General features: G+C 37.8%; 1 protein-coding gene across 1 annotated transcript in view; it reads left to right on the top strand.

The window, feature by feature from the left end:
* LOC103973642 (3-dehydrosphinganine reductase TSC10A) overlaps positions 1-17,514 on the top strand; it is a 59,098-nt gene that overhangs the window by 40,297 nt on the left and 1,287 nt on the right. The gene's annotated exons all lie outside the window — the stretch shown is intronic.

Genomic DNA, 17,514 nt, shown 5'->3' on the forward strand with positions numbered 1-17,514 from the left:
AAAACAAGGCATTCATAGCCTTTGCGTTTAAAGCAAAAACCTTTTTCTCCGATTCATTCCATTCGCTCATCGGAAGAGAAGATTTTTGAAATCCGTTTTCAACAATAGTCCAAAGCTCGAAATCCATGGAAATGAGGAAGATCCTCATACGAGTCTTTCAATAAGTATAATCCGACCCATTAAACAAGGGTGGACGTGTGATAGAATGACCCTCATGCATGCTGGAGTAAGCCATCTCTCTTGGGTATTAAACCAAATATGAGAGTGAGCCTAACTCTGATACCAATTGTTAGGAATGGAGCGGCACTAAGAGGGGGGGGGGGTGAATTAGTGCAGCGGATTAAAACGTCGGTTTTGATAAATCTTTCGTACGATAAAAATCGGAATTGGAAGTGCTTAACTTGAAAGCGTATTCGCAAAGTTGTGCAGCAAAGGTAACGAGGAAATAAAGCAAGTAAGAAAGTTTGCAGTAATGTAAATAGCAGTAATGAAATGCAAACCAGAGATTGCGCCGATTTTAAAGTGGTTCGGTCAAGTGACCTACATCCACTTGCGAGGCCCCTCTTCGATGAGGCTCTCACCTTCCACTAGCAAATCTCTTGAAAGGGAAGGGTGAATACCCCTCTTACAACTTTTTACAAGCGGTTCACTCTCTTACAGATTTTCAGCAAGAAAGAAGTAGGTGAACACTAGCAAATTGAAAACAAGACTAGCTAAGACTTTTCTAAGGCCTTTCTCTCAAACAATTGCTGCTCAAAAAGTTGTAATCTCAACTGAGATTTGAGGGGTATTTATAGGCTTCAAGAGGATTCAAATTTAGGCTCCAAAATTTGAATCTTCTTTGGTTCCCGATGCTGGCGGTGCCACCGCCTGTCAGTGGCACCGCCTGTCAGTTTCTGACACTGACAGTGGATTGGCGGTGCCACCGCGAGCCAAACGGTGCCACCGCCCAGCTCTCGGGTGCTGGGCAGTGCAACCGCCCAGTTTGGCGGTGCCACCGCCAGACCCTTCGGTTCACTGGTTGGGCTTCAAATTTAGCCCAAACCAAGTATTATTTTGGGCCCAGTTGGCCCATAACCAGGATATAGGATTATCTCTTAATCCTAATCCTAATTACAAGTGAACTACATAACAAAACACATCCTAAGCAAGTTTTCAACCGCGAACGTCGAGTCTTGTTCCAGCGAGCTTTCCGACTAACTTCTTCCGACGGACTCCCAGCAAGCTCCTGAACTTGTGATGACTTTAACGAGTAGCCGAGCCTTCTCGGTGATCTCCGTGAACCTCCGACGAACTCTTCGGCGAACTTTCAAAAATTCCGACAGGTTCCCGATTTCTTCTCGGTTGGTTCCAGCAGCATCTCCAACGATTCTTTGGACTCTTAAACGTCCATCGAATTTGACTCCGGTATTCTTGCTTTGTGTTTTCTGGTTATCGTAGTTAATCCTGCACACTTAACTCAATAATATGGATTAGATCAATTAACCCATCAATTGATTTTATCATCAAAATCCGAGATTCAACAGAAAGTGATGAAAGCTTTGATCAGAAAACATATAGGAGAATGATTAGTAATTTAATTTACCTCACCGTAACTAGACCGGATATCATGTTTAATGTAGGACTTTGTGCTAAGTTTCAAGCTAATCCTAAATTGTCTCATCTTAAAAGTGTTAAAAGAATTCTTAGATATCTTAAAGGAACTCCTAGTTTAGGATTATGGTATCCAAAATCCGATAATTTTGATTTAATAGCTTATGCAGATGTCGATTTTGGCGGATGTAGGATAGATAGAAAAAGCACATCCGGAACATGTCAATTTTTAGGACATGCACTTGTTTCTTGGACTTCTAAGAAATAAAATTCGGTTGCACTATCTACGGCGGAAGCCGAATACATAGCTGCAAGTGCATGTTGTGCACAAGTTGTTTGGATGAAAAATACGTTGGAAGACTATGAAATCTACTTAAATAACATTCCCATAAAATGTGATAGCACAAGTGCTATTTGTCTAACCAAAAATCCAATTTAACACTCTAGAACCAAGCATATTGACATTAGGCATCACTTTATATGAGATCATGTCAATAATAATAATGTCATTCTATAATTTATTGATACAAAGCATCAATTAGCGGACACTTTCACAAAAGCCTTAAATGAAGATCAATTTGACTTTATTAGAAGGGAATTAGGCATGTTGAATTGTCCTTGTGAATGAGCTTGATTGTATATATTTTCCGAAAATTTTTCATCCTCTTTTCGGTTTTCGTGGATTTGACTTCTTTCTTTTCGATTTTGAATGACATCTTAAAGAGTGATCCAAGACACTATCCTATCTTAAATCAAACACATTAAAACTTCTGGAAACAAAAAAAAAAAAAAAATCATTTTTTAGCGTGCTAGTGGTGGCACTGTCGGAACCGGTGGTTCCACCGCCAGAACCGGTGGTTTTAAAGTTCTCTCTTAATCCATCATCATGATTAGATATGGCTCCTAAGAGATCATTAAAAACCAATAGGAAAAGGGTGGAAGGAGATTCCTATGACCAAATCCTCTTTAGATCTAATGAAATAGCCCTTAGGTATCCTAATTTCGAAACAAGAACAATACATAAGGATAAACATGTTGATCTACATGAACTTGGAAACCTAGAACCCATTAGATGGTTTGCAAATTTAGATGTCTTATTTATCCTACGAATCAATGAACCGATTTACCTTAGGTTGGTTAGGTTATTTTATGCCAACTTAAGTGTGGACAATGATAGCTTAACTATCTACCTCTTAGGAATACAAATTCGAATATTTGATAGCACTATATGTGAGTTAATTGGAATTGCCGAAAAGGATAGGGGTTGTTATTTTAGAAGTAAATGGGATATTAATGCAATCCTTACTCCGAAGCCTTATAAACTATTTTTGCAAATCCGAACCTAAGCATAATTCCCAAAAGTTGCGAGCACTTATTGTCCTTTAACTATAAATTTCTTCATCACATCATGATAAGCATCCTACTTCTTAAACAATTTCATCATGATGAGATTAGTAAAATAGAGTTAAGTACTATATATTGGATTATGACTGGCCAAAATAATTGTTTTGGATATTTAATCCGGCAACATATGTAGGACATAATAGCTAAAGACTCAATGTTACCATATGGGGGGTTAGTCACTCGATTAATGCTTGCCAATAATATTTGTGTCTCACCCGATAAAGAAATAATCCAAGTCGATCGATTTAATACTATCAACAGAAACCTACTCAAGAGACTTAGATGCACTTTTGGCAATGGTATATGGATTAGGCAACCTAGAAGGACTGATCCAGTTCCCCCACCAATAGAACACCCTGAAACATTCATTTTTAGGGGAAATGAATCTCCTCCTCCTAGTCTCTTTGGTGCAGCACCTTCAGAACCAGCTCCTGTTTCATTTTCTGAAGATCCCATCATAGCAGAATTACATCAAATCAAATCACAACAAGAGCAACTCAAATCACAGCAAGAGCAAATCCAATTACAACAAGTTAAATTTTGAGGGAACTACGATAGATGAACCAGAAGATAGATGCCATGTATAGGAACTCTGGAATTCCTCCTAAGGAATAATCGTTGTGTTAAACCTTTCATATTGTTGTAAACCTCTATGCTACCTTGACATGCATTTGATATTATCCTAGTATATGATGTTGGATGTTTCTTTCTGAAATTTTGTCAACATTTTGATGGCACCTTCATGTTATTTTGGATGATTTGATATCTTCCTTGAATGATTGATCTTAATGCTAAGTTGAAGCTTTGTCAATTTTGACATATCCTTTTTAAGATTTTTTTCTTATGAGATGATTTTATGAATGACTTCAATGATCACGAGTTTTATGCTTGAAAACTCATCTACTTTTTATTGATGACAAAGGGGGAGAAGAATGTGCAAAAGATTGATGACTTGTGCAAATATGAAATTAGCATGACTTATATGTATCGTAATTGTAATAGCTTATATATTGTATAATGCAATGAAAAATGTCTTATATGTGTTATATTCCTTAAAAGCATCGCAAAACTTTTTGAGCATATCGCATATAAAAGTTTTTAGATTGATTGTCATATCATGTTTATCATATCTTTTATACATATAATAAGCAATCATCTCATGATCATATGAAATAATGCCTTGCATTTATATCATGAGATTCATGTTGAAATTTCAAATTATTATTATTTCTTGTCGAAATGATAATTATCTTTTATCATTCGGCTTGAAAATAATTTTCATACCTTGAAATTATGAGAAATATGAAGTTTCGTATTTACTTATGCTTATTAAGAATAACGATAAGTTCGACGGATAGAACTTATCGGTTTAGGCTTGAATTCAAATGTTTTTATCTTCTCATAATATGACATATAGATAGGGGGAGTTATGATTAACTCCGTCATTAATTGATTTTCATCATCAAAAAGGGGGAGATTATTGAATCTCGGATTTTGATGATGAAATCAATTGATGGGTTAATTGATCTAATCCATATTATTGAGTTAAGTGTGCATGATTAACTAATATAGCATGAAGACATAAAGCAAGTTTACCGGAGTCAAGTTCAATGGGTGTTCGAGAGTCCGCTGAAAGTTCGAAGAATCGTCGGAAGTGCTGTCGGAACCAACCAAGAAAGAATCGGGGACTTGCCGAAGTTTTCGGAAGTCCGCCGGAAAGATCGTCGGAGGTTCGCAGAGATCACCGAGAAGGTTCGGATACTTGCCAAAGACTCGTTGAACTTGCCACAAGACCGGGAGCCTGCTGGGAGTCCGTCGGAAGTTCGCCGGAAAGCTCGCTGGAAGGAAACTCGAAGTTGCCGTTTAAAAATTTGCTTAGGGCTATATCTTAATTTCATAGTTTGCATATAATTTGGGTTAGGATTAAGGGTTATTCTTATAACCCAGTTAGGGGCCAATTGGGCCCGAGTTTGGACTAGTTTGGGCCAAGTTTTGAGCCCAACCAGTGAGCTGGAACAGTCCAAGCGGTGGCACCGCCCAGAATCCGAGAGGTCTGGCGGTGGCACCGCCAGTACACTGTCAGTGTTAGACACTGATAGGCGATGGCACCGCCAGCACCGGGAAACCCAAAAGTAATTCAAATTTGGAGCCCAAATTTGAATCCTCTTGGGGCCTATAAATACCCCTCAATTCTCAGCAGAGGATGCAACTTTTTGACAAGTTAGAAAGTGCGAAAAAGCTCTAGCAAACTCTTGTTTTTAATAGCTTAAATGTTCACCTACCTCTTTCTCTTTGAAAAATCTTTGAAAAATCTGTAAAAGTGTGAACCACTTGTAAAAAGGTTGTAAGAGGGGTATTTGGTCCGTCCCCTTCAAAGTGATTTGCTAGTGGAAGTTGGGAGCCTCATCGAAAAAGGCTTCGAAAGTGGATGTAGGTCATTTAACCGAACCACTTTACATCGTGGTGTTCCTTGAATGTGTGAGTGTTTAATTTTCTGAACCATTTCTTTACTTAGCTGCAAATCGTTCGGTTTTCATCTCCCTACTCTTGACTACCTTTACTCGAGCCATGTTAGCTAAGTCATCCTTCGTCAAATCGAAATCTATACACATTTACGAAATCAATTTCAAACTTACGAGTTTTAATTCGCTGCACTAATTCACCCCCCCCCTCTTAGTGCCGCTCCGATCCTAACAACCTGTTCAACCTTGCTTCATGTACTTGCAAGGAACCCATTAGTTCATCAAATGAAAATGTAGATAAATCTTTTAACTCCTCAATTGCGGCAATAACATAATCAAATTTCGGAGTTAAACTTCTCAAAACTTTTACAACAATTATATGATCAGGAAGATGTTCTCCATAAGATTTCATTTGACTAACAATTTCAGTCACTCAAGAAAGAAAATCTTGCACCGATTCATTGCTTTTCATGAACAAAATTTCAAACTCACGACGGAGGGTTTGAAGTTTTACCGTAATCACCCTTGATGAGCCTTGAAATTCATTTTGAAGTATCAACCAAGCTTGCTTTGAGGTTGTCGTTGTTGCAATTCTTGAGAAGATTGTCTCATGTACAGCTTGTTGAATGAAGAACAATGCCTTTGAGTCCTTCTTTCTAGTCCCCCTCAACCTGATTTCGTCATCTGGATCTGCATATCCATTCTCTATTAAGTCCCAAAGATTTTGAGACATGAATAGAGTCTTCATCTTGATATTCCAAAATTCATAACATTTGCCCGAGAAGATGGGAATAAGAGGTTGCGACATAGAATTGCCATTGAAAGCCATAATGCCCAGTTCAGATTAAAACTAAGCTCTGATACCACAAATGTTGGGGATGGAGGAGCAAGGAAATGATAAAAACAGAATACTACGATGCAAGTGAAAGGAATCCTTTCGATCAAGAAAACCGATGTAGTATTTAATAAGAGATAAGACAAGAACACTTACAAAATATTCTCAAGTGCATACACCCCATCCCTTGCTTCATGAACTATAGTCCTATTTATAGGACCTAGTGGTAACTACCCATGTCACCATATCACTCATGATTGAGGTAGTTATAGGAACCCTATAACTTCTAAATCATGAGCCACTTCTTGAAACATACTTAAAATTACCAAGAACATGATAACTACCTAGATAACTACCATGAATCAATTCTCAACAAGGAGAAGGGGAGAGGAGAATAGGAGGTGGCTGTTGAATCTCAGATTTTGATGATGAAACTAATTGATTGTGTTTAGATGTTTAACTGCATTTTGAGTGATGCAGGTCTACTCGATCAGGATTAGATAGTTGACGTAGGAGGAATTGACGTTGCGCCGAAGGAGATCACGTTAGGGTATTGGACGGCAGAAGGCTTCGGACGTCGGGCATCGGGCCAAAGAGAGCGGAATTGCGCCAAGGATATCAGGGTTGCGGAGGTCAACCGCCGATTGGGCAACAAGCCGCAAGAGAGGACAATGCGCTGAAGAATCGGACGAAGCGCCAACCAATGACGTGCCGGGCAACAGAATGTCAATTTGCATTGTAATAATTGTCTAGATCGGAGTAGAGTTTTTGCTTGTGTGTGCAGGATTAACTACGATAACGACGAATACATAAAGCAAAACAAAGTGTCGGAGTCAAGCACGAAAGATTCGTTGTGAGTTCGAGAGTTCGACGGAAGTCCGAAGGTTCGTCGAGAATGCTGTCGGAACTAGCCAAGAACAAGTAGGGAGCTTGCCAAAGGGTTTTTCGGAAGCTCACCGGAAGGTTCGTTGGAAGTTCACGGAGCTCGCCAAGAAAGATCGGAGCTGGCCGAAGAAGCTTGTTGGAACTCGTCAAGATCAAATCGTGAAGTCTAGGAGCTTGCCGGGAGTCCGCAGAATGGTTTCCGAGAGTTTATCAAAAGACCGTCGGAAGTTCGCCGGAAGCTCACCAGAAGAAGTCTTGACTTACGGACTTTGTAATAGCTTAGAAAATGTCTTTAAATTCGTAGTTGGCATGTTAATTAGGGTTAGGATTAGGTGTTAATCCTCTAACCCAAGTAGGGGCCAATTGGGCCCGAGTTTGGACTGGTTTGGGCCAAGTTTAGAGCCCAACCAGTGAGCTGAATTGGCCTAGGCGGTGGCACCGCCCAGCACCCGAGACCTGGGCGGTGGCACCGCTTGACTGGGCGGTGGCACCGCCAGTCCACTGTTAGTGTCAGACACTAACAAGCGGTGGCACCGCCACTGATAGGCGGTGGCACCGCCGGCCTCGGAAACCAAAGAGAATTCAAATTTTGGAGCCCAAATTTGAATCCTCTTGGGGCCTATAAATACCCCTCAAATCTCAGCTGAGATTACAACCTTTTGAAAAGAAATAGTTTGAGTTGAGAGCCTTAGAATAGTCTTTGCAAGCCTTGTTTTTCATATTGCTTAAGTGTTCACCTCCTCCCATCTTGTTGAAAAGAATTGTAAGAGTGTGAACCACTTGTAAAGGTTGTAAGAGGGGTATTAGTCCTTCCCCTACAAGAAATTTGCTAGTGGAAGTTGGAAGCCTCTTCAAAGAAGGCTTCGCAAGTGGATGTAGATCATTTTGACCGAACCACTTTAAAAGCCGCTGCGTTATCTGGTTTGCATCCCACTCTTGCCATTTACATACTACAAACTTCTCTACTTAGTTACTATGCTTCTATACGTTTCTAAGTTATCAAGCTTCTAAAATCGGTTTCCATTGATATTGCTTTTCATCGTACGAAAGATTTCTTGAAAACCGAAGTTTTAATCCGCTGCACTAATTCACCCCCCCCCCCCCCCCTCTTAGTACCGCTCCGATCCTAACAATTGGTATCAGAGCCCGGTATTTCTCATTTCGGATTTACACCCGAGAGAAATGGCTCTTCATGGCTTTCAAGAGGGCTTATTGGTTTTTCGTCCACCGTTATTTAACGGATTGGACTACACTTATTGGAATACTCGAATGAGAGTTTTCTTGATTTCTGTGAATTTGGATTTATGGAATATCGTTGAAAACGATTTTCAACTTCCCTCTAAACCGATGAACGAATGGTCGGATTTGGAGAAGAAGTATTTTTCTTTAAACTCAAAGGCTATGAATGCCTTATTTTGCGCTTTGGACAAAAATGAGTTCAATCGGATTTCAACGTGCGAAACGACTTTTGATATTTGGCGAACACTTGAAATCACGCACGAGGGAACTAGTAGAGTCAAAGACTCGAAAGTTAACATTTTATTGCATGATTTTGAGCTTTTTCAAATACAACCAAGCGAGACTATATGCGACATGTACACCCGTTTCACGGATGTCGTCAATAATCTAAGAGTTCTTGGTATATCTTTTTCGAATTTTGATCTCGTAAGCAAGATCTTAAGATCCCTTCCTAAAAGGTGGGATCCTAAAATAATTGCAATACAAGAGACAAAAAATTTAAATGATTTTTCATTAGAAGAATTAATTGGGTCATTAATGACCTATGAAATGATACTTTTGGAACATTTTGAACCCGATGAGCACTTGAAACACCTTCCAAAGAATAGGGAACGATTTGGAACTCTGGACAAATAAATACCACTTGAGCGATGACTCAAGTGATGAGGACAATGATGAACTTGAACTTCGAACACTAAATCTTAATAAATTTATTAAACAAAAATCTAAAATAAACAATGAATTTGAACCGAAGAAGACGCCAAAGAAGAGGAAGGCAACCAAGGATGAATCAAGAACTTCCAAAGGTGAAACGGCGAATTGGGCTTTGATAGGCTTCGACTACAAGGTAAGTAACTCAACTCTCTTGAATTATTTTGAAATTACTTAAAGTTTTTCATGAGTGCTTAATTTAGATAGTAGGAATAGGAAATAAAAAAATATTTTTCAAAAATTATATCATGTTTTTCTTTTTAGCATCTTTGAAAAATTAAAAAATTTAAGCATGAAAAGATAGATTCACCTAAAAGGAAAAATGTATGACTACAACAAATAACAAAATGATTTTGTTTGAAAATGCCTTATGAAACAATCATTGATGAATATGCTTTATATTTAATAGTTTATTTGGCATATATGCCTTATCATGATAAATGTTTTGAAAAGTTTGTATCAATTTTGATGATTGTTATACATGATGATTTATTGGTCTTGAAGTTATTCAATTTTGATTAAATGAAATCATGTTTGACTTGAAGTAATGAGTTGAAATAACTGTTTTTTTGAATTATGTGTTGCACTTTTTTTTATGATTTTTGATCTTTCCGTTTTAAACGATGATGCATGGATTTAAAAAAAAAAAAAGGGGGCATGCATGTATGGAATCAATCAATAAATTGAAACAAAAGGAGGAAAGAATTTTTTATTAAAAATTTTCTTTTTCTCTATCTTATTGATTTTTACCTAAGAGACCAATAAACTTATTTATGCCATTTTGAATCTCTTGAAAGAAATGTTGAGATATTGATGGTTTGAACGATTTGAATTTAAATGAGTTTTATCCAAATTCATTATCTTGATTCCGTGATATTTATAAATTAAGATTTATTATGAATTAAGATTTTTTCATTAATCGATCTCTTAAGATTTTCTTTTGATTATTTATGAGTAGGTTTTTCAAAAAGAAATCATGTCTTTTGGTATTCACATGTTCTAATCTTTTATGATATGATTTTTATGCAATTCCTTGTATTAATGAAATGTTTATCGCATCACCCAATTACTTTCTTCTTGATATTCCTTATGTGGTGATATAAAATTATGCATGAAATACTCCTGATATTATTTTAATGCATACAAATGAAAAGTTATGATCATGAATGGTAGGATGAAATTTGACAAGTTAATACCATCATGATTTGAAACATTTATGATTTGAAATTATGCATTCAATTGCTTTTTATTGTGATGATATATGCATATAATGTGTATCATGAATACTTTATTATTATACATGAAAATAGTGATAAATATTTTGAAAATAAATGTTTGTATCATGTTAGATGATTTTACATTTTGTGCATGATGAGTTATAGTGATGATTGAAACAATGATTGAAATAATATGAATGATAATTTGGAATCATGCATATAATGATGAGTTTATATGTTTTAAAAATATATATGATGATTTGGTATTATGTATGCAATACTTTAATGTACAATAATGATGCACACAATGGTGAAATATTCATGATAAAATTATTATTTTGATATTCATGACTTGAATCTTCCTTTCTTTTTGCCGATGACAAAGGGAGAGAAAGAGTTGCTAATGTGCTATCTTGAATTCATGAAAAGGGTAATCTCAAAGATAATTTAGCTACCTTGCACAAGTCAAGAAAATGTAAAAACTTGCTTGCACATCTAAAGAAAAGATACAAATGTAACACTTGCCAAATTGTTTGCTTGCCTCATGTAAAACATGGTCCCTTGCTAGTTTGGTATTTTGCTAAGGAAGCAAAAATGACACTTCTCAAAAGAGAAGAAAGAGCTTATTTTCTTGAACATCTTTAATATGCTAGCTAGCATGATGTACAATTTGCTATCTTGAATATTACAAAGAAATACTATCATGCACATTGCAAAGAAAAGCAAATATGCTAACTTGCACATCTTTAAATTTGCTAGCTTGTGCATTAAAAATGAAAGTAAACTTCCTAGCATGCTAAGGAAGTAAAACTTGCAAGCTTGCACTTCTCAAAAAGAGAAGAAAGATCTTGCCTATTGAAAGAAGCAAAAAGTGCAAAACTTAGAAAACTTGCAATAAAATTGCTCTTGCCATGCTTTGTATCAAAAATAGGTTGATATCCTTAAAAGCATCGTATTAAATTTTTTAGTGTATTGTAATGTATCACAAGTATCGCAAATTGAAAATTTTGAGACTATTATCATATCATGTTTAACAATTGATATCTTTCATTGATATGATAAATTATCATCTCATGATGTATCGCATAATGATATCATGATTTGTGATTGTATTATGTGATCCTTGGTGAATTTTCACATTGATATCCTTCATGAAATGATTTCTTTGCATTATTGTCTTGTATGCATCATGTGATGATTGAAATATTGATTGATGCAAAGTTGATGTAAAAGTCTAAATCATTGGTTCCTCTCCTTTTTGACATTGACAAAGGGGGAGAAAGTTATTGCTAGCTCGATTATTGTAAATATTGTTACTTGCAAACATCATAAATATTGTTACTTGCAAAGAAAAGTAAAGTGCAATCTTGCACAAAAATTCAAGTGTTGAATTGTCATGATTGAACTTAAGAATCTTGCTATACTTTTGTGCTTATATGTTGTGATGAAAATCTAGCTTTATGTTGCAAAAACTTACATATCTTTTTAAATAGCTAGAGCTACTTCTCCTTTTGGTTGATGACATAGGGGGAGAAGTATATTGATGACTTCATACATTGAATTGAATATTTTATATATTTGCATGATGGTTTAAATGTTTTTCATAACATGTGATGAATGTTACTTGGATTTGGGATAATCCAAGTATTCTATCAATGGCATATTGATAGGGGGAGTTTGGTTAAACTCTGGGGAGTTAAGGTTAACTCCGTTAGTCATCAATTAGTGGCCATCAACAAAAAGGGGGAGATTGTTGAATCTCAGATTTTGATGATAAAACTAATTGATTGTGTTTAGATGTTTAACTGCATTTTGAGTGATGCAGGTCTCCTCGATCAGGATTAGATAGTTGACGCAGGAGGAATTGACGTTGCGCCGGAGGAGATCACGTCAGGGTATTGGACGGCAGAAGGCTTCGGACGTCGGGCATCGGGTCAAAGAGAGCGGAATTGCGCCAAGGATATCGAGGTTGCGGAGGTCAACCGCCGATTGGGCAACAAGCCGCAAGAGAGGACAATGCGCTGAAGAATCGGACGAAGCGCCAACCAATGACGTGCTGGGCAACAGAATGTCAATTTGCATTGTAATAATTGTCTAGATCGGAGTAGAGTTTTTGCTTGTGTGTGTAGGATTAACTATGATAACGACAAAGACATAAAGCAAAACAAAGTGTCGGAGTCAAGCACGAAGGATTCGTTGCGAGTTCGAGAGTTCGACGGAAGTCCGAAGGTTCGTCGGGAATTCTGCCGGAACTAGCCAAGAATAAGTAGGGAGCTTCGCGAAGGGTTTTTCGAAGCTCACCGGAAGATTCGTTGGAAGTTCGCAGAGCTCGCCGAGAAAGATCGGAGCTGGCCGAAGAAGCTCGTTGGAACTCGCCAAGATCAAATCGTGAAGTCTAGGAGCTTGCCGGGAGTCCGCAGAATGGGTTCCGAGAGTTTATCGGAAGATCGTCGGAAGTTCGTCGGAAGCTCGCTGGAAGATGTCTTGACTTACGAACTTTGTAATAGCTTAGAAAATGTCTTTAAATTCGTAGTTAGCACGTTAATTAGGGTTAGGATTAGGTGTTAATCCTATAACCCAAGTAGGGGCCAATTGGGCCCGAGTTCGGACTAGTTTGGGCCAAGTTTGGAGCCCAACCAGTGAGCTGAATTGGCCTAGGCGGTGGCACCGCCCAGCACCCGAGACCTGGGTGGTGGCACCGCTTGACTGGGCGGTGGCATCGCCAGTCCACTGTCAGTGTCAGACACTGACAGGCGGTGGCACCGCCGGCCTCGGAAACCAAAGAGAATTCAAATTTTGGAGCCCAAATTTTAATCCTCTTGAGGCCTATAAATACCCCTCAAATCTCTACTGAGATTACAACCTTTTGAAAAGCAATAGTTTGAGTTGAGAGCCTTAGAATAGTCTTTGCAAGCCTTGTTTTTCATATTGCTTAAGTGTTCACCTCCTCCCATCTTGTTGAAAAGAATTGTAAGAGTGTGAACCACTTGTAAAGGTTGTAAGAGGGGTATTAGTCCTTCCCCTACAAGAAATTTGCTAGTGGAAGTTGGAAGCCTCTTCAAAGAAGGCTTCGTAAGTGGATGTAGGTCATTTTGACCGAACCACTTTAAAAGCTGCTGCGTTATTTGGTTTGCATCCTACTCTTGCCATTTACATACTGCAAACTTCTCTACTTAGTTACTACGCTTCCATACGTTTCTAAGTTATCAAGCTTCTAAAATCGGTTTCCATTGATATTGCTTTTCATCGTACGAAAGGTTTCTTCAAAACCGAAGTTTTAATCCGCTGCAATAATTCACCCCCCCCCTCTTAGTGCCGCTCCGATCCTAACAGTGGCAACCAGAAAGCCCCAACCTTTGGGCCTTTAGTTCTCTCATATTTATAGAGGCCCCTAATTAATTTAACCCTAATGGATCATGTCCTATTCGGTGTTGGATCTCCATCCAATTACCTAAGCCTCTTAGGCTAGTGGTCTTTACCCAATAATCTCTTATTAGCTCTTATTAGATCTCATCTATGAGATCCAATAATTTAGGGGCTTATTGGATATCTAATAAGATAGGGGATCCGACAGATATCTCATATTTGAACCTCTACTCGTTACAACGCCTACCATATTTGTGACCCTCTAGGCTCAATACTGAGCTGGCCGTGAGTCATACCTGTCAGAACTCCTTCTGGCTCAGTGAATTATTATCTTCATAATAATTCACTCGATTTATCGATTACGGACGTATTAGGCTATTACACCGTAGTCCCCAGACGATACAAGAGAATCCAATCCATTGAAACTATCTGTCCTTAGTTACCGTATACCTATAGTCCCTCATCCATCTAATATCTTAGAAACCATATACCAGACATGGTGCTGTCAGGCAGCCCATACGGTTTCTCCTCTAGTCTTGCTCTAATTGGATTCTCTTGGAGAATTCTTTCTCTCTCAATCCGAACGACCTTGGCCAATGATTTATATGAGCAAGAACACACAGGATATTCATCTCATGATACCGAGAGTAGATGATCCTCTATCGACACTCAATAGCCCTCGTAAGGTTAGTTGTTATTCTTAATGGCCGGTTGTACTAGATCTGAAACTTCCAAATCTATAAGTGCGGCATCATAGAGTGGAGTGCTCATATAGGATATCCTTGATGTCTCAAGTCTAATGACCAGATACACTACTGAGACTACAGAATCACTATATGATAGTATGGTAGCATCAACCATACAGTATTCCGTGAGTAGATCAGTGAACTCATTCTCAAATGAGCACCTGCATTGTTTCCCTAGTGTCCCCGCATGGGCAGCTATGAGACTAGCCGCCTTCATCATATGGATGGGTATATAGCATAACAATCTGTCCGGTTATTTTGATGTCCCTCTCGAGTAACCTATGACCAGGATTATTTAGGATTTGTGTTTAAAGGTGAATTGGTCTCATTATTATGATCTCATCACGATCCGATTCCTATTGCACAGATCCATGGATATCACAATATATTTATACAACAAACAATATAAAGTGAAAAATTACCATAATAATAATAATAAAAAAGATAACGTATCATGTCACACGTGTCATCACTTAAGTGATTGATTTGCAGGGCATGACCAGTAACAATAACCATCATTATTTCAATTAAAATAACCGAAACTTCCTAAACATTAGGCTTACCCCTCACTTCATATTTGCCGGATCACAAGGATCCGAATTGGGGGAATAGAAGTGCCCTTGGAACGAGTCTGGAAAGGATCAACAGCCATGTAAGCGATCACCTTACAAAAAAATAGAGCAAGGAGTTGCTTTCTCACCACTAAACAAAACATTATTACGTACCTTCCAAATCAATCAGAAAGCATATGCTATAATAGCCTATATAAGGACAAACTAGCTTGTTTTTATCCGAGTCAATTCCTTTCTTAAGCCAATCACCAGTATGCTACCGGCCAAGAAATCTGAATGATATATCCAATTTACATGGGAAGATTTCAAAAGCAGACCGACTAAATGGATAGTCAAAGGAAAGATGAGACAACTCATCCAGTCGAGCACCACACAACAGGCAAGGTTTAGCATCCACAAGATAAAAATAGCTATATATTGAGAAGTAGGCAACGCATGATGAAGCATCTTCCAGCAAAAACAAGCAAGACAAGGAATAATATGCCACAAATGAGTCCAATCAAAAGATTATGAATGGTCATAAGCATACTCGGAGACGAGTAAGACATAGGCAGCTTCAGTTGATGGTTGCCCATTAAGATTGGGAAAACCTGGCAAATCAATCTTGGAAACAAAATCAGCAAACAAAGGTCCAAAGAAATCATTCAATTTACACAAGTCCCATTTATGAACAATAATCAAACCCAAGAGCGTGGAAGACTCATGAACAAGATCCATGTTAATAAAAATTGGTTTAAAGGCTAAAGGCATATAAAAAATTGAGGTATAATGAAAAACATACATAGGAAGACTGTCACCAAGAACAAAGGAGAAACTGGACTTCAACCGGTGCATAGCCTTAAAAAAAAGCCTCCAAGACCAACTGGCATTAGCTGTAGAAGTGACCTACAAGGGAGAAACTAACTCAAATTTTGCACGTACAACATCAAGCCAAATTCCGTCAGCATGAGAAAGTTAAAAATTCTTTTGGACTGAAGAGCAGTAGAGGTGAACTCAAGATTCTGCACACCGAAGCCACCCTAACATTTGGGGGCACGACTTTGCTCCAAGTAACAAGATGCAATCCTCTAACATTGTGGCCCTTCTGCCATAAAAAAATTCTTAGAAATTCTTTTGAGATGGTTAAGCACCATTATGGGTATCTAAGAAACCACAAGCAAATGTATAGGGGATGACACAAGAATAGATTTAATCAGCGTTACACAGTCGGCTTGAGATAAGTAATTGGTCTACCAAGGACTATGTTTCTATTGGATAGACTACACATGAAAATCAAAAGCAAATGCAAGCATGCAACAAGAATTCATGGTTCCAAGATATTTAAAACGGAACTATCCCTTTTTAATACCAAAAAATATCACAGATCAAGGTTTTAGTTTGCCTATTAATATCAACCGAGAAGAAAATTTCAGATTTCCTAAGATTCATTCTTTGGTTAGTAAGACACTCATAAGTCTGAAAGATTTCAACGATCATCCTACAAGATCTTTTAGTAGCCATAAAACAAAGAAATATGTCATCCACATACATCACAGGGGTAAAGCTTATATCTATTCTTAAAAGAAAATGGAGGAAGCTTTCCCTCCCTAGTAGCCTTAGGAAGAAGGTATATAAACAATTGAGCCATGATGATATAAAAGTAGGGGGACAAAGGATCACCTTGCCTAATACCCCTAACACCTCTAAAGAATCTGGATGATTTTTCGTTAATCAATCAAATATACTCAGGAGAAGAGACACAGACATGAATCTAAGGAATGAAAGCTTTAAGGAAATTGAACGCATGAAGAGCCTTAGAGATAGCATCTCAAAACAATATGTCATGTCTTCTCTAAGTTGACTTTAATGATGATAAAGGGATTTGTACCTCTAGACTTATATGAGTAACCTTCTGGGCCACTAAAATGTTATCCTGAATGCTTCTACTAAGAAGAAAGGCAGACTGTTCCATGGCAATCAAATTAGCCAAAAAAGGCTTAAATCTATTAGTAAGGAGTCAGGCCAAAACATAGTGTATATAACATGCATAAAAAGCTAGGTATGTTATCCTGATTAGTACTAGGATTGGGACACTTTAGAATAAATGTAATGAAGGACCCAAAAACTATTCAGGATAGATGTTTTAAGTGATTCAAAGAGATCACATGGAATCAGAAATTATATCCTAACAACCCCTATAAACTCTATCGTGAAGTCATCTGGGCTAGAGCTTTTGCCATAGCCCATAGACCTCATCACATCCCAAAGCTCACTACGCTAAAAGGGTTTAACTAGGCAATTATAATCTCCCCAAAGAGAAGGGCCAGCAAAGATTGGTAGATAGAATAGTGGGGGCTTGATTCGACATATCAAAAATATAATTGTACAAATTTGCCCATAATCTCCTTCGGTTGAATAATCATAGAATCATTAATCCTAATGGACAAAATATGATTCTGCCTTCTATGGGAAGCAACGATATTATGATAGTAACGGGTATTATGA

The sequence above is a fragment of the Musa acuminata genome, chromosome BXJ2-9, assembly GCF_036884655.1.
Source record: "Musa acuminata AAA Group cultivar baxijiao chromosome BXJ2-9, Cavendish_Baxijiao_AAA, whole genome shotgun sequence".
Classification (NCBI taxonomy): Eukaryota; Viridiplantae; Streptophyta; class Magnoliopsida; order Zingiberales; family Musaceae; genus Musa; species Musa acuminata.